We start from the raw sequence: 18,793 nt of genomic DNA, 5'->3' as shown, positions 1-18,793 counted from the left end.
ATTTTCTAGGCACTGGAGGAAATACAAAGTTTAGAAAAAAATGACTCATGCCTTCAGGGAGCTTACCATCTAGTACAGGCATCAGACACAAAAACAGTTAACTATGACACAAGATGATTTATTATAGAGGCAAAAAACCAAATTTTTTTGTGAAATCTGAGGGATAAAGTCATTATTGAGGGAGGAAGAGGAAAGCAGGAAAGGCTTCATAGAAGAGGGAACATTTGAACTGGGCTTGACATGACAAATAAAAATTCAATAGATACATGTGGAGAATAGGTATTCCACGTTTTATAGGAACAGAATGAACAATGGTACAGAAAAAGGAAAGAACAGATGATTTAGGAGGATGGAGGACAGACCAATTTTGCTGCAACATCAAGTATGTGAATGGACATAATATAAGATTAGTCTACAAAGGTGGTTGGTGATAGATTGCAGAGGGCTTTGAATGCACCCAAAGGAGTCTGAATTTTACTTGGGAGATAATAATGGAACATTTGAAGGAAGGTCCGGCATAAACAAACCTATGCCTGAGAAAGATTAGCATGGAAACTATATAAAAAATAAGTCAGAAAGGGGAAGAATAGAGGAAAAAAGATATATTAGACTCAATATCTAATGAGCACCTTTACTAGAATGGTGAGAATAGGATGTGAGATATATTTGAGACATGGAATTAGGAGAACTTGATTTAAAAAGGAGGGAGGAAAGTACCTATGTGTATAAAAATATTTACAGCAACTCTTTGTGGTGGCAAAGTTTTTGAAATTGAAGAGATGTCTTTCAATTGGAAAAAGACTGAATAAGTTGATTCTGATGTAGTGTTATTGTGCTATTTAAAAAAATGACATGCAGGATGGTTTCAGAAAAACCCAGGAAATCTTATATGAACTGATTAAAAAAATGAAGTGATCAAACCAGAAAACATTGTGTACAGTAACAGGAATATTGTAAGGATGATCACTTGTGAAAAACTTAGCTATTTTGCTCAAGAAAATGATCCAAGACAATTCTAAAGAACTATGAAAGAAAATGTTATCCATCTCCAGAGAAAGAACTGATGAACTCTGAGAACAGATTGAAACGTCTTTTTTTTTAACTTTCTTTTTTTTTTCTTGGGTTTGTTTATATGTGTTTTCTTTTGCATCATGGTTGATATGGAAATGTGTTTTGCATATTTCGCATATGTAATCAATATTGCTTGCCTTCTCAGTGGATGAGGAAGGAAGGAAAGGGAGAGAGAGAGAATTTAAAAATCAGTTTAAAAAATCAATGTTAAAAAAAATTGTGCATGTCATTGAGAGATATTTAATGAAATAAGTAAAATATATACATATATTTAAAAAGAAGTACTTGATCAGTAATTTGTTGTATGAAATGCTAGAAAGGAAAGAATTATTTCTGCTGAAAATAACAGCAGTGTATCAAGCATTCTCTCAAATACTTAGGACTCATTGGCTGACCTAGAAGCTGATCAGAGGACTTCAGGCCATCTTAGGATGATCAAATGTCCAGAGCCAGAAAGTTCTTGGTTATTATAAATATTCAATTATCGATGTTTGTTCCAGAGGAGGGCAGTAGTGGTACAGATAGTCCTGGCCATCAGAGAATCCAAATAATTGGTCTGAATTTGGGGATAAAGCAGAGAATGTATCTTTATGCTATATAGAAGTCTTTTCCCCATCAATGCAGTACAACAAACATTTATTAAGGAACTTCTATATGCCAGGAATTGTGTTTGGTATTAGGAATACAAAGTCAAAGAATGAAACAGTGTCTGCCCCTCAAGGAGCTTACATTCTATTGGAGGCATTCAACAAGAATTTTTGTTTATTGTTTAGGCATTTCTAGTAATGTCCAACTCTTTTGACCCCTTTGGGGTTTTCTTGGCAAAGATACTGGAGTGGTTTGCTATTTTCTTCTCCACCCATTTTACAGATGAAGAAACTGAGGCAAACAGGATTGAAGTGACCTGTCCATGGTCACACAGTAAATTTCTGAGACCAGATTTGCACTCACAAAGATGAGTCTTCCTGACACTAGCCATTGTACTCTATCCATTGTGCCATCTAGTTGCCCTGTTCAGTATGTACACAAGTAAGTAAATAAAAAGTATGTTAAAAAAAAAAATTCAAGAAAAACAGCATGCTGGTAGATGAATGAATGGGAAAGGGTCAAAAAAAGGTTTTCTCTCTGAGCTGGCTCTTGAGCTGCCCTTATAAAGGGGGTAGGGAGTCTCTCATGTAAGGTTGTTGCCTTTCATTCTTGAGGAGGATCAAAATGAGATAATAACTATGTTAGAGTCGAGATACAGTGTGTCCGATGGTGGCTGATCAGACCAATACGGGCTTGGAATGCTCTGCCACAGGTCAGACACAAATAGTCGGTGTGAATATTTGGGGCAGACTCTCTAACTTTGTGCATCTCAATTCTGCTTTGCTCACACCTTCTCTGAAAAGGGCGTTCCATGCCGGGTGGTCCTGTGCCAGTGTCATGGTCTCCACTAGGATGCACCTGTAAGACTCCAAAGCAAAGGAGTGAATGCCATATAGTAGAACAGATAACAAGCCAGTATGACTGGAAGAGAATTTGTGAAAGGGAAGCATAAGAAATAAAACTGAAAAGACATGTGGAAACCCTATTGTAGGGGCCAGTCTGAGGAATTTGTATCTCATGCTACAAGCAATAAGAAGTCACTGAGAATTTTGAAGGAGCTGGGACATGATGTGGACAGATCTGTTTATTATTAATTATTAATGGCAGCTCGGCAGCCATGTCGAGGATAGATTGATAAGAGAGGGTAGAAACTAGAGACAGGAAGACCAATTAGAAGAGCTATTGCAATAGTTCGGATGAAAGATGATGAGCTCCTGACCTTCAGTATACTTGTCTAAGTGGAAAGAAGGGAATAAAAGTGAAAAATGTTATGGAAATAGTATTATCAAGTCTTGACAACTAATTTAATAGAAGTGGGGAGAGGATTTGAGGGAGAAGGAGATGTCCAAAAATGAATATGATATTTCAAACCCAGGGAATTGGAAGTAGAATGATACCCTTAACAGAAATTGGGAAGTTTGAGAGTAGGTCTGGGTTTTAAGGGAAAGGGGAGTTCTATTTTAGATGTGTTGAATTGGACATGTCTCAATAGAGAGTTTTGTCTGACTCTAGTGATCCCATGGACCATAGTAGGCCAATACCGTTGATGGAGTTTTCTCAGCAGATAGTAGAACATTTTGATATTTACTTCTTCAAGGGTTTAAATCAAACACAGGTTAAGTGACTTACATAAGGTCACAATGTTTGAGGACAAGTTTGAATTCAAGTCTTCCTGACACCCAACTGTGAATTTATCTACTGAGCCACTTAGCAGCCTGTAATACAAAAGTAGTATACTATATAGGAAAAAGATCAGACTAATAATAATAATTTACATTATTAGCATATAAATTATTTATATAATATAATAATAAATTTTTATATATACATTAAATAAATAATGATTTATATATCACTGAATGTTTACACAGGACTTTCAAGTAGAAAGGTTGTATAAGTCCTTCTACTTCCATTTTAACAATGAGAATACTGATGCTCAGGAAAGTCATTTGTTCAAAAACACACAACGAGGCAGTATTTGAACCTTTATCTTCTATGCTCTTTCCACCACAAAATACTATTCTTACTACCTTTTAATTGAAAATTAAAAGACCCTGATTCAAGTTCAAAATGGAATTGGCTAGCTGGGTGACTTTAGGCTTATTTACTTAAGTTTTTTGAACCCCAGTGTGTGATGAAAATCTCATCTGTGAAATAAAGTTAATAACAATCATATTATTAACTCATCATAATCATCATAAATCATATTGCATTACTGTCATCAGTTATCATTAGCATGTATATGTTTGCTGATATCAACAATTTTGAATATGCATTATATATTCAAACATAGTGGAATAAATCGTGTTGGCTTAAGAATTGAAAGACTTGGGGTTGAAGCTTGATTCTGACATTAATTAACTTGTAAAATTTATTTTACCTCTCAGTTCTGAGACAAAATGATATTACAGGAACCTCGATAATTTTCAGGTTAAAAATAACAATAATAAAGTTGTGAATTATGATAGAGATGGCTATCTTGTTGGCTATGTACACTGGAATGATGTCCCTGTGTGTCAAGTTAATGAGATGGAGTAAGAGATTGTGTTGGAAATACTCTGAATTCATGAAAAAAATTTCTTCAGTAAAAGTAACCCAAAAATGGGTGAGTTGTTACTGCCTCATAAGCCTCATTTTCATAAATAAATAATCATCAGAACACATAGACTATCTTTCAAATTTGTGATAAATATCTGATTTTTGATTGTTGATTCGTATTTAATATTCAAAGAGGTAAGTCCAAAATTATTAAAGATTGAGAAAGCTACTGGAGATGTATTTCTTTTAGAGAAGAAAAAGCTAGATGTAGCTAATGGGACGGGGGTGAAAGAAGACAAACTCTTTAATCATTTTCCATGCAAGGAAGATATAGCAGGATTCAAAAGGGCTTTACCAGGCTTCTCCTAGGTATATATACCTGTTACATTCTTTCCACCTACCAATTAAAAAAATTGAAAACCCTGTAAATTACACTAGGTGCCCCATATCCAAAAAATCTGAAATTTTAATTCTGTTTTATCTCCCGGAGATCTGGCTAGGCTCACAGTATCAGGCAGTTACATCAATGTACTTTTGTAGAATGTAGAGTTGAGCTATGTAAGTGAATGTACAGGAAAAGTCCTCACTTAAGGAGGCAGAAGAATACTTTTTCCCAAATCTCCAAGTCCTATCATACTGTATACTCTAATAAAATTATATGACAAAGTACATTAGATAGTAGCAGAAAAGTATGGGGACACAAAGACGAATAAGACAAAAATGTGGAAGCTACAGTCTAATAGAGTGAGCTACAATGAATATTTAAATAATTATAATGGCAAATAAACCATGAATAGTGCATAAGAAGTATAAATGGAGTCATTGGAGCCTTTCCCAAATATGTTAAGTAGAACATAAAATCACCCTCATTTCATCCTGTGGTCTATTCCCTCACTTCATGCCTATTCTTAATAATTTTATGGGTGTTAGTCATATTGCCTTTTAACCTGTCCTTATTTTATTTTTTACGTATAATTTTAAATTTCTTTCCAGAGTAATTGTATCATTCATAGGTCCACCAAGAGTGCATGTTTTTTCCTGATTCCTCTAACAATTATCATTTTCCATTTTTGTTAGCTTTGCCAATGTGATGAATAAGAGGTAGAATTGCTTTAATTTGCATGTCTATCTATAACTAGTCTTCATAGTCTTCATATGGCTATAGATAGTCTGCATTCCTTCTTTTAAGACCTTTTTTCCAATATTATCAAGTGGGGAATGCCTTTTAATCTCATAAATTTGAATCAGTTATATATACATAATACATATCTATATAGTGAGATGTTCATCAGAGAAACTTATTTAAAGGAGTTTTTCCAATTTTTTCCCATCGAATCTTAGTTTTATTGGATTTATTTGCATAAAAACTTTTAAATTTTATTTAATCAAAATTATTCATTTTATCTTCTGCACTTCTTTCTAGCACTTATTTGATCATGAACTTTTTTCATATAGAAAGATCTGATAGTTAATGTTTTCCTATATTTCTCTCATTTATTTATGAGGTGAGCTTTTGTATTTAGTTTATGTATCTATTTGAAATTTATCTTGGTATGAGGTATTGGCCTGAATTGAATTTCTTCCATATTGCTGTCCAATTTACCCAATAGCTTTTGTCAAATAGTGAGCTCTTGTGCCCTCAATGTGAATGCACCTTCTTCTTTTATAGTGAAGATGACAGAGCCACAGGAAAAAGAGTAGAAGGTGCTAGGAGTCATTCAGTTTCCATTATGGAAGTTTTTCTAAACTATTTGGGCACTAATAGCTTTTTTTTTTTTTTTTTGTAGCAAAGATCAGAAGTGGAAGAAAGACCCATCTTTAAATTAGTCTAAGCCCTGATTCTGGCACTGAGAGGTATGTGATCTTAGGAAAGTCATTTAACTTTTCTCAGCCAATTTCCTCTTTTTTTCTTTTACAATTTCAATTAACATTGATTTTTTTTTTCTCCCTTCCATCTCCTTTTCCTCTTCACTCCCATGAAAAGAAAAGCAAAACCCTTGTAATAAATATATAGAGTCAAAGTAAATAAACTCCATTGACCATGCCCCATTCTATACATTAAGTGAATCATTTCTCAGTAGGTAAGTAGCATTCATTTTCACAATTCTTTGGAATCTTGGTTAGTCATAGTATTAATCAAAATTCGCCTTAAAGAGGAATAGCATGAGAAAAACTGGAAAGTCAGCATCACAGGATTATTATGAAGAAAGTACTTTCCAGATTTCTTGACTTGAGTTTCATAGAAAAAAGATCACCAAGGAATATGTACTTAAATTACATCTCATATTTATATTGCATCAATAAAAGCAATATAACTTTTAAGTGAGTGATTAAAGAATGAGAAAGATTGTTAGAAGATGAGTTCTTAGAATTAAAAAACATAAACCTCACATAAGATTAGTTTGTTTGTCAAAATGGGGATGAGGAAATACATAACATTAGACCTCTGTTGTATTATTCTAAAACTTAAGAATGTAATATTTATTATAATAGCAAAATGTTCTGAAGTCCACTGTCTCCCTTGTATTGAATATTTAATGAAAAATAGAGTATACTTAATTTCTTTCCAAAATCACATTAAACAGAGTTAATGGTGGCTACAATAAGAATGGAAATTCGCTTTTTTTGTTTTTGTTTTTTAACCAACTGACCAGACTGAAAAAGGAATTCATTGTAGTTAAAGGGAACCTTATACTAATGTTGGACAGACATCTTCAAAGGTTCATTAGGACCAAAGAGCTGTAGCTAGAAGGGACTTTAGATACCATCTAGTCCAAGTCCCTTGTTTTACAAATAAGGAATGGAGGCCCAGGGAGCTGAAGTGAACTACTTGATGTCATATAAGGGAAGTATCAGAGGTAGAATTGAAACCTGGGTCCTCTAACTCTTTTAACAATTTTTAGTCCTTTCTGAGAACGTAGGCCAACATCAATGTTGTTCTTTGAGTTTAGTGATTCTAAAAACTCTAACTGAAACTATGTACTTTTGTTGTTACCATTTCTGTGGAATTTAATCTTTTGTTTCACAATTAGTACAGAATACAAATTGAAAACTGCTTGGGGTTGAAAGAAATCTTTTCTAATTTAGCAAGAGGAAATCTGCCAATTAAAATCTCTCTCCAAACAGATGTTTGTTTGTAATGGGCTGAGAGCAGTGTCCATTTGTTCATTAAAAAAAATGTTATTGTGAACCGGACAAGTGTCAACAAACAAGAATATTCAGGGGAACACAACAAAATAACAATGGGCTATGATCTATTTTATACAATTAAAAAATATATATATATAGTTTATATATAGTGTGTATATATACACATTCATACACAGTTCACTGCCTATGATACATACATTTATGCATATATATTATATAATTGCATATATAGTTTATCTATTATACATACATATACACATACATATATCTTGTGTATATATTGTACACGTGTATGTATTTTAATATTATACATATATGTACATATCTATCTGTATGTATCCATCTGTACACATATGCACGTATACTTGTTGTTTATTATATATATAGTTTACATATGATTTAAGTTGGTAATAGCAAAATAAAAAATCTGAAAGAAAACATGTCATCAAACTAGATCACTAAAAAGGATAACTAAACTTGATATCTGAACACTGATACTCAGATACCAAGTTCAAATGTTTTTTCTACTCTCCCAAACTTATGATAAGAGGTCATATTTATAAGCATATGATGCTTTACTAAGTACTTTCCTTAAAATAACCCATTAAGGTAGGTAGAATAAGTATATATTGTCATCCCTATTGTATTAATGAAATCAAGTTGAACATTTTCTTAATAACACATGAAGCCACAGTTGTGATATTATCAAGCTTTCGGATGACACAAAGCTGGAATGGACAGATGACATTCTATGTCTGGGAAATAAAACCAATCAACCAACCCACCAACAAACCAAAAATCCTAAAAGAGTTCGACTAGAGGATCTCTAAGCTCCCTTTTCTAGCTCTAAAATCCTATGAGTCTCTGACTACTAGTGATTCCCTCTTCACCTGTTTCAAGTTTGGAGGACAGAGAAGGATCCTACAGAGGGAGTTTATTTTATTTCCATGACAGGCTGCATTGTGCCTAAAAGAATCATCTTTGAAAAGAACCGTCCTACTTATTGAAAGTCTGACAGGAGATCAAAGCAGTCCCTCCTAGCTGCCCTGGATACATAAACAATTTATACACTGCTATTAGGGGGATTCCTTCAAAGTTGAGAATCTATGTATATGAAAGAGGCGAGGATATGTGTGAGACTTACTCCCTCTTCACATTTCAAGGGAGCTAGAAAAGAGCATGGGGGAATGAGGGGAGGGGAAGAAGAGGAGGAAAGAATTTTCTAATGATCTTCTTTAGTTAATAGGCACAAGTTGTTAGCTTGATCTGAGAAGGCCTTTTTCCCCCAGTGCCAATTCCACCTCCACTTTTTTGTAATGGGTTTGGTTCCCACAGCTAATGCACTTTGTAATAAGTTGGGGGATGAGGAGTGGAATGCTTTGGGGCAATGATACAGATCCTCCTGGACCCCAACAAAGAACAGAGAGAGCCTAACAGGATGCTCTCAATGGTGGGCCCCAGGCTCTTTTCAACCCCAGTAAATCCAAATCTTCTGCCAAGGGTATCACTAGTCAAAGTGCCAGCAAAGCCCACCTTGGATCAAAGGATCTGCATTTTACAGATGAGGAAAATTGAGGACCAGAAAAACTAGGCATCTTTCCCAGCTATTAAATCTCTGAGATAGAATCTGATCCCAGATCTTCTGGATTCCAACTCAGACATTACATACATTCCATGAGACCCAGTTGTACCCCCTGACAATTCACAAATGTACCTTCCTTCTAAGTGCTGCTCAAAATACTTGATACTTAAAAATATTATTGATGCTTTTTATTATCTCTTTCATTTCCTAATAACCTAATAATTAGCCTCTGCAATGTCAATAGAACCTTTCTTGTAACAAAGAGGTATATTTAAAGTATTAGTCCTCCTTCTTCAGTTGTAATCCTACACCCTTCTGCCAATCAGGGTATTACATTTCACCATCAACCCTCTGAAGTCAACTGGTCGTTGCATTTCTTTTTATTGAGATTTAGCTTTCCTCCAATAACACTACACACTCTCTCCACCATTAGTTAGACTTTTTGTCCAGAGCACAGGCTTTGTGGATTCCTTTCCCAATCTCCACTGGCACTGGCAGACTGGCTCCCCAAGTTATGGCTCGCTTTTTCCTCTGATCCTGACACTCTCTACCCTGGTGTCCTCTTCATAACCTCACACCTGAGCCATTGCAATAGCCTGCTGATTGTTCTCTCAACCTTTCAAGTGTCTACTTGAACACATCTTCCAATCAGTTGTGATCTTTCCAATGTTCAGTACCCTCTTCCTTCTTTTCCCATCTTCTTTTTCCTTAGCTCCAACCATGTATGCTGCAATCCAGAATCCATAGACTCCTTGTGGTTTTTCAATGAGAGACTCCGTCTCTAGAATTCATGCATTTTCATTGGCTGTCTCTCATGCACAGAATTTTTTTCCATCCTCATCTCTATCTCCTGTTTTTTCTAGCTTCTCTCATGTCCCAGTTAAAAATCTATGTAGCTTTTCCTGATACCCCTTACCACCAGTCCTTAACTTCTGCTGATTATCTCTAATTTATCGATATTTATTTCATTTGTATATAGTATTTTGTTTGCAGGTTAGCCTGTGAGTTTCATAAGAGACAGAGAACTCCTTGACAAAGGAAGAAAAATGGCCTGGAGGCCACTAGATAACTGCTACCAGGATCTGGAAAATGGGATCATTTTGGATAGGGTGAAACTCAAAAGAGGTTCATAATTGATGGTGGCAAAGGGATAATCTGGATTAAGTATATTATGACTCCCCTTCTTCAAGATATATATATATATATTTGCATGCAAGTATGGGCCTGAACATGTGTGGTTTATGTGTACATGTGCACTTATATGTGTAGTTAGAAAGAGAAAGGACATATGAGATGTAATGATGGGAAAGAAGGGTCAGATCAACTGAGTCAATCAGTAAGTCCCCCACTCCATCTAAAGGAACTACCTTAAATATGTGAGAACACTTCTACTGAAAAAATCAACCAAAGGCATTAATCTAAATACAAGTAACCTGATAAAACCATTGAATAAAAAAAAGAATGACTTTGCACAGAAAGTGTATTTGAATTGGCTAAGGAGACTTAGTCATCCCTGTGTGCCTTCTATAACAAGTCAATTCAAAACCCAGTATTATTTTGGTGTCTGGCCAGAAGGAAGTATTGTCCTAGTCAAGCCCTTGAGAGGAAATTAGTATAAAACTTTAGGTATATGTATGTGCAAGAATGTTTGTGGCAGCCCTCTTTGTAGTGGCCAGAAACTGGAAATTGAGTGGATGCCCATCAACTGAAGAATGGCTGAATAAATTGTGGTATATATGAATGTTATGGAATATTATTGTTCTGTAAGAAATGACCAGCTGGATGATTTCAGAGAGGCCTGGAGAGAACTACATGAACTGATGCTGAGTGAAATGAGCAGGACCAGGAGATCATTATATACTTCAACAACAATACTATATGATGATCAATTCTGATGGACCTGGCCATCTTCAGCAGTGAGATGAACCAAATCAGTTCCAATGGAGCAGTAATGAACTGAACCAGCTACACCCAGCAAAAGAACTCTGGGAGATGACTAAGAACCATTACATACCGTGTTTCCCTGATAATAAGACGTTGTCTTATTAATTTTTTGGACAGAAAAACACCAGAGGGCTTATTTTCAGGGGAGGGCTTATTTTAATGAACATTGACAGCAATTTTAATAAACAGGTAAATGTGAACAAAAAAAAGTACCTTTATTCAATAATGATCATGTCATCTTCTTCAACAACATCGTCATAAGTGTCCATACCCTGAATTCCGTCCTGGATGTCTTGCGCCTCTATTTCCTTCAGAAGAAGTGGACCCAATCTGTCATGTCCAGCAATATAGCTCTCTTTAAATGAACATGTCTTGTCCAGGTAACCTGCTCGTAGTGCCTTGGCGACACAGCTGTCAGTAATTTTATTCCATGACTTCTTTACCCAACTCACGACTTCTTGCAGACAGGGCTTCACAAAGTTTCCACGCTGATTTCTTTCCATTCTATTTTCAATGTAGTCATTGACTTCCATGCGCAAATAGTCCTTGAATGGCTTGTTTATTGCAATATCAAGGGTCTGGAGATAGGCAGTCATTCCTGCAGGAATCATTACTTGATCTATTCTTCTCTCTGCAAGGAAGTTCTTCATTTCTTTAGCGTGGTGAGTGCTGGCTGAGTTCTTCTTTTATCCTCCATCATGCCCCCTGAGTTCTTCTTTTATCCTCCATCATGTTCCTTTTATCCTCCATCATGCCCTCTCACGCCGGCTTACATACCGGTTTTTATGTTGTCCTGCCTCGGCTCTCCCCCATGGCACTGCTCTCAATGGTGCCAGCAAGCAAATCACTGGGGAAGAACAGGATGACGCGCTCACTGTTGCAGCTCTGATTGGATGCAGCTCAGAGCACGGTGTGCGTTTCACCCGGGTGGGGGGAGGGGGACAGTGCATACAGAGGGTACCGTAATGTAGCGTGTAGTGCAGGGGATCACCTTCACTACAGTAGCAATCTCAATAGGGCTTATTTTCGGGGGAGGACTTATTTTAGAAGAATCTTACACAGTTAAGGGGAGGGCTTATTTTTGGGATAGGTCTTATTATCGGGGAAACATGGTAGAATTTTCAATCCCTATATTTTTGATTTCCTCCACAGGCTAATTGTACAATATTTCAGAGTCTGATTCTTTTTGTACAGCAAAATAACGGTTTGGACATGTATACTTATTTTGTATTTAATTTATACTTTAACATATTTAACATGTACTGGTCATCTTGCCATCTAGGGGAGAGGATAGGGGAAGGAGGGGAAAAATTGGAACAAAAGATTTACCAATTGTCAATGCTGTAAAATTACCCATGCATATAATTTGTAAATAAAAAGTTATTAAAATTTTAAAAATAACTTTAGGTATACAGCTTAGAAACAAAGGAGCATTTTAGCATAATATTCAATAAGTTCAAAGACCCCCAGCTCACTATTTCAGGAAAAACTATTGAGAAGACTGCAAAACCTATCAGAAAATAAGTATAGACCAACATTCAGAATATTAAGATAAGCTCCAAATGGATACACAGTGATATAAGCAAATTAGAAGAGCAAAGAAAAAAAATTACTTTTTAGTAAATATCGATATAGAATTCTTGACCAGTCAAGAGATGCAGAGAACCACAGAAGATACAATTTTAAAAGTTTTTACACACACACACACACACACACACACACACACACAAATTCATCTAAAGTTAGAAGGGGGAGAAATCTTCATAGTCATTCTCTAATAAAAGAAGTCATTTCCAAGATATATGAGCAATAAGCAAATGATTCAAATTTTTCTGTCATCTATGTGTGAGGGCATGATCTGGATTAGAAGCCAGCAAAGGAGATTGAGAAACAGCAGTTAACTATGAGGAAAACTGAGAGAGTGAAGTCTTGTAGAGTAGCAAAAGGGAACAAAGTTTTAAAAAATTAAAAAGGTAAAAGACTCTCAGGTTTTAAAGTGTTTTAAATGCCAAACGAAAATTCATCTTTGATCTTGAATGCAATAGGGAGCCATTGAAGTTTCCATTACCCCTTTCACTTTTTTTTTAACTTGCTCATTTACTTTCACTCTTATTTGTTCATCCACTTGACTTTCTAAGAATACAGCAGACAACCTCATGAGGTTTTGAGTTCCCTGTCACTGAAGATCTTCAATCGTGACCTATCAGGTATGTCATATATAGGACTAATGCTTCTTGTAGGAAGGAAATAAAATAAGTTTAAGATCCTTTCTAATGTTGATTTTTTTGATTGTTGTTCTCTTTCCTTGCCTCTAGCCTGATAAGAGATTGAACAACTTTTGCTAACATTCCTAAAATATTAATTCATTAACCAGTTTCCAATGAATATTAAAACAAATAAAAAGTTCATCCCTCTCTTTAAATCTTCCATTAATGGAGCAAAAATGTTTAAAGTACTTCCCTCTCACTGGTATTTAACAGAATTACAAATTTAGGGGTAAGGGTGTGCTCCTAAGCTCCTTTGAGGCTTTTAGTTGGCTGTATCTGCATATGAATAACCAGTAAGGTGGCTGAGCTTGTGAAGGTCATGATTTTGTCCACTGTCTTTCTCCACCCTCTGACCTACTTGGAAGAATGAAAGAAACACAGGATCTGATAGGTGAGGAACATGAACTCCAGAAATGTTTGGTCAGACTAAATTGCTATGGTTTAGTTTAGCATCGAGCCTTCAGAGATTAAAACTGGGAGCTATATGGAATGCTCACCATAAATTGCGAAGGACCCAAACCTCTATAGCAGAGATTTCCAAAGAAAATCCTAAGCCTAAGGATTGGGTGGGTGGGTGGAGTAGAGGGAGTGGTTACTTGTTTTAAAGTGCTTGGCACCTAAGGCTAAGTATTTCCTGCCAAAAGGCAAACTTAGTAGCCAAGATATTAATGACAGGAAAATTGAGCAGTTTTTGCTGGTCCCGGACAAGATTTTTTCCTTTTTCTAAGAGATCTATAAAATTGCAACAACTTTTCTTCCCTGGAAGAAGAGGTGAACCAGAACTGAAAGATGAAAGCATTTTTAATCGAAGCAGTGTCTGGTAGAACAGAAGCATAAGCTATAACTGGGCAGCATCTTTAAGAGAAGAGATTTCTAGATGGACAGCATACAGAGGGACCATGACAGGTGGGGAGCAAATATAAGGAGAATGGTGACATCTCTGTGTGATATCAGTGCTTCTGAAACATCAGGGAGCAAGTTGCTCTCCCAGGTACATGTCCTGATCATAAATGTTGCCCATTTGCATTGTTGTTATCATTGTGCATATGATTTTCTTAGTTCTGCTTGCCTCGGTCTGCATTAGATCATGTAAATCTTTCCATGTTTGTATTCATCGTATTCATCATTTCTTACCAGCATAGTAATATCCCATTCCCCCAAAAATGAGCATTGATTTTGTTTCCAATTTTTTTGCTAGTATTATTATTTTTTTTAAATGCTGCTTTAAGTATTTTGGTATGCATGGGAATTATCTTCCCAATGAACCCTTGGGATATAAGACAAGTAGTGGAATTTCTGGGTCAAAGGATATTTTAGTCACTTTCTTTGCACCATTCCAAATTGTTTTCCAAAATGATGGTATTGATTCACAACTCCACATGCTGTGTTCCCATCTTCCCACAACCCCTCCAAGGTTGACTATTCCCATATTTTATCATCTTTTGCCAATTTTCAGGCTGTAAAGTGAGATTCAGGCTTGTTTTGATTTGCATTTTTCATATTATTAGTGATCCAAAATATTCTTTCCCATGTTAATTAAGCGGATAAGTGGCTCAAAGGGTAAAAAACAACAACAACAATAACAACAAAACCCCTTGTCTTGAAGTCAGGAAGTCTCTTCTTCATTTACTACCAATGTGATCATGAACAATATATTTAATATCTCTCTCAGCCTCAGTTTCCTCATCTGTAAAATAAGGACTAATAATAGTGTCTACTTTCAGAACTATTGTGAGCATCAAATAAGATAACACATATGGCAGTTTACATGCTTTAAAGCCCTATATAAATGATAACTATTATTAAAAGTTTTATCAAAAATTCTTTTGATAAAAAGATTTTTTTTCCATTGTGATATATAAAAAGTTTGAGAGGCATAGTGTCTGGGTAATTAATCATTTTGTTAGTAATTCTAATGTATTATTAATAAAAAAATGGTCATTTGGTCATCATTCTTATACCAAAGACAAATCATGGAACTCATTCAATGCTTATAACTGCTCTTTCACTATTTTTTTGCAGCACAAAACTATTCCATTACATTCATATAGGATACCTTGTTCAGCCATTTTATAATTGGTGAGTACATTCTTTGCAGTTAAGTCCAGATTGCCTAATATAGCAACCTCCTCATCTTTTACCACATGGGTTGGGGTAGCTTTCTTTAATTGGCTGCCTGCATCTTTAAAATTGGATAAACAGAGACAGTCATCCCTCCTTCTGCTGTATTCTTTTAAGTCACAGTTATTTGCCATAGACAGAGAATAAATATTCAACTTTACTCACAGCAAGAACCCCATGAACTGAACTGGTGAGAACAAGAAGTCTTTCCTTTCCCTGCTTTAACTTGGCTCTGAGAAATGGTATTGGGGATGTTTGTTTCTGTTCTATATTTTTTATTCTCCTCAGTTTCAGGTGCTGGAGGTGATCTTCACAGAATCCAAGATTTAGAATTATGGCAATGATACGGGAGCCATAATTGTGGGTGGGCTAGTGCAGCTAGTCTACATAGTAGGGAAATTGAGAAGACAGGATACCTTGGAATCAATCCTGAGGAGAATTTCTGAGATTGGACTAGGACTATGTCTATATAAGAACTGAATTAAGTTATGAACCTAATGCCCTTTCTCCTCCTCGGAGACTGATATGGCAGCAGTACTGCCATAGTACATAGCAGTACTATGGGTTTGATATGGAAAACTAGATGAAAGATGGAAATGTTAGAATGTTACTACTACATCATCATCCATTTCATAATTATTCAAATAAATTTTCCTTTCTATATTTCTATAGACTTTTGTGTGTATCTTTCAAAATTCCTGTTAAACTATGTTGTTTTTATTTTCCCCCAATCAAGAATGCCTGAAAATCATCTATTTCATTAAAGATTTATTTTTCCTCATAAGATTATGTTTGACATTATTCTTATTATAATTCTATCTCTTTCACTTTTTGGAATATCATCCAACATCTCCTCTAATTTCTAGTAGAAGCTGTCAGATTTTGTGCGAGCCTGACTATGGGTCCTTAGTACTTGAACTGCTTCTTTTTGGATGGTTGCATTATATTTTCTTTTATTTTTGCTGCAACATTCCTGTGACTTTTCTTGGGGAATCCTTTTAGAAGGCGAATCAGTGGGTTCTTTCTAATTCTACTTTATCTTCTAATTCTAATGAATCAAGACAATTTTCAATGATCATTTATTGAAACATAATGTTCAGGTTTTTTAAAAATCATAATTTTCAGAAAGCTAATGATTCTTGAATAATCACTCCTTGATTTTTTTTTTCCAGGTCAGTATTTTTTTTTAAGATGATAGCTTAAATATTCTATTTTTAAAATATTTTATTTTTGAACCAACTTGTGTGTGTGTCTGTGTGTGTGATGAAAGTCATTAAATGTTGTTGATCTATTTTAGTTTTGGAGGTGTTGATTATTTGAGTAAAGTTCACTACTTTATTTTCTAAACTATTTATTCTCTTTTCAATTCTTTCCTCCAAAGCTTTTATTCCATTTTTTTTTCCTCTTGCTTGATTTGTTTTAGCTATTTATGTACTCTTTATGGGATTTTTTTTTTTTTTGTCTTTAAGTCATTGTTTAGAGTTGTGATAGAATTAGATTTACAACACTTTTTGAATACTAGATGTATACTCACAAGATTATGATGGTGAGAACTGGGCAGTCAATTTTCATTCAGTAGACTAAGTAGAAAATGAAGCATAGTTAGCATGAACTCATTCCTAAACATAAGCCCCTGAAAAGAACTCATTAATGAGAGAAGGGGGCTGATATAGCAGAGGGATTTTCCAGGGTGAAAAAGTCCCAGGTTCTGGTAGAGACAACAATATAATAATTTCTTACATTTCTCCTTTCCCTTAATATAACTTGATTTTTGTTTATTTAAAATTTTAATTTTTCCCCAGTTACATTTATTTTTGTCTTGTTTCATTAGGCTGTTGGGATTAAGGGGCTTGTCCATGGTTAAGTGGCTTACCCAAGGTCACATAGCCACTATCAAGTATTTAAAGCCAGATTTGAACTCGGTCTTCCTGACTTAGAGCACTATGCGCTATCCACAGTGACCTGCAAGCTACATTTAAAATAATTTTTTTATGTTTGTTTTTTAAATTCTCTCTCTTTTTCCCACCCCTAAACCTCATTAAGAAAGCACATATAGATGGACTGAAGCAGCTACCTCCAAAGAAAGAACACTGGGAAATGAATGTGAACTATTTGCATTTTTGTTTTTCTTTCCAGGTTATTTTTACCTTTTGAATCCAATTCTCCCTGTGCAACAAGAGAACTGTTCGGTTCTGCAAACATATTGTATCTAGGATATACTGCAACATATGTAACATATATAGAACTGCTTGCCATCTTGGGGAGAGGGTGGAGGGAGGGAGGGGAAAAATCAGAACAGAAGCGAGTGCAAGGGATAATCTTGTAAAAAAAAAAATTACCCTGGCATGGATTCTGTCAATAAAAAGTTATTATAAAATTAAATTAAATTAAATTAAAATTTAAAAAAAAGAAAGCACATATAAAGCATATAACTTTAAAAAAGTTGTTGTCTTCATATTTACTTACCAGTCAACTAATTTTGAGTTTTAATACTCCTGACATTATTTTGTAGGACTATGCTATACTTATATCTGTTCTACCCTTCTTCCCATCTTACCTTTTCTTACTATCTACTTTATTTTCCTTCTCAAAGTCTTCTACTTAAATCTTTCTTTTATTTTATTATCCTTAATCCTGTTCCTTCTCCTGTCATCTTCTCTCACAAGAGTCAGAATATTTTCCTCTTGCCCCAAATTTTTTTCTCCTCTGGCCTTTTTTTCATAAATCCAAACCACTTGCACAGTTTTCTTTTCAACTCATCTTCTTTTTTCTGCTCCTTCTCCCTCATCTTTCTTCCATACATGTAATGTCTGGGCTAGCTTTCTGGAGGTCTTGGGACCAACTTTGATTTCAGCACAATAATCACCATGTGAATAGTCAGGAATAAAATCCTAAAGTCTTTATTGTCTCCTTCACAGTCTGTCTCCTTGCCTGGAGCCTGGGCCAGCTTTCTGGAGGCCCTTCAGATGGGCCCTGATCTCAGTGGGGGAAGCAGGAGAGCTACCATGAGGCTGATAAAAAAGGAATGTCTTTGAAGTCTCTCTCAGTAGGAGAGCTTGGAGCTCTAGCCTCCAGTCCTCTGTCTTCTCTGAGTCTGTCTCTGGCTAAGTTTGTCCCAGTTTATATGCTCTATTACAATTACATCATTACAGTATATTTTGTATAAACCAATCATTATATCACTAGGGCAATCATACTGATTGCTAAACTAGATAATCATTGTCTTATCTATTCCACTGAATTAACACCTTCTTTAAATCAATCATATGGAGCCTTAAGTATATTTCTCCAAAGTTCCTGCCCTTTACACATACAAGTAGAAAATAGAGAAAAAGAGAAAATCAGGAATATAGGATAATAAATTGACAGATGAAAGGGACCTTGGAGTCCAGCACATTCATTTTTATAGATGAGAAAACTGAAGCAGGGAATTATGAATAGTAAGCAACCATTCTGACAGATTTGGGGCACAAGAAGTACTTGGAAAATTTGGAGTCTATGACTTCTGTGGGATCACTTTTTCCCTTCTGGG

At 35.3% G+C, this 18,793-nt stretch overlaps 1 long non-coding RNA gene across 1 annotated transcript; it reads left to right on the top strand.

Annotated features, from left to right (window-relative positions):
- Positions 1-13,767: 13,767 nt before the first annotated feature.
- On the top strand, positions 13,768-18,059 carry LOC127564006 (uncharacterized). Its single transcript, XR_007954166.1, has 3 exons — positions 13,768-14,131; positions 15,163-15,219; positions 17,398-18,059. It is a non-coding gene; the product is annotated as an uncharacterized LOC127564006 (long non-coding RNA).
- The last annotated feature ends 734 nt before the right edge of the window (positions 18,060-18,793 follow it).

This window comes from Antechinus flavipes, chromosome 5 (genome assembly GCF_016432865.1).
Source record: "Antechinus flavipes isolate AdamAnt ecotype Samford, QLD, Australia chromosome 5, AdamAnt_v2, whole genome shotgun sequence".
Classification (NCBI taxonomy): Eukaryota; Metazoa; Chordata; class Mammalia; order Dasyuromorphia; family Dasyuridae; genus Antechinus; species Antechinus flavipes.
Note: the sequence above shows the minus strand (reverse complement) of the source record. Positions and strands in the feature narration are given on the sequence as shown.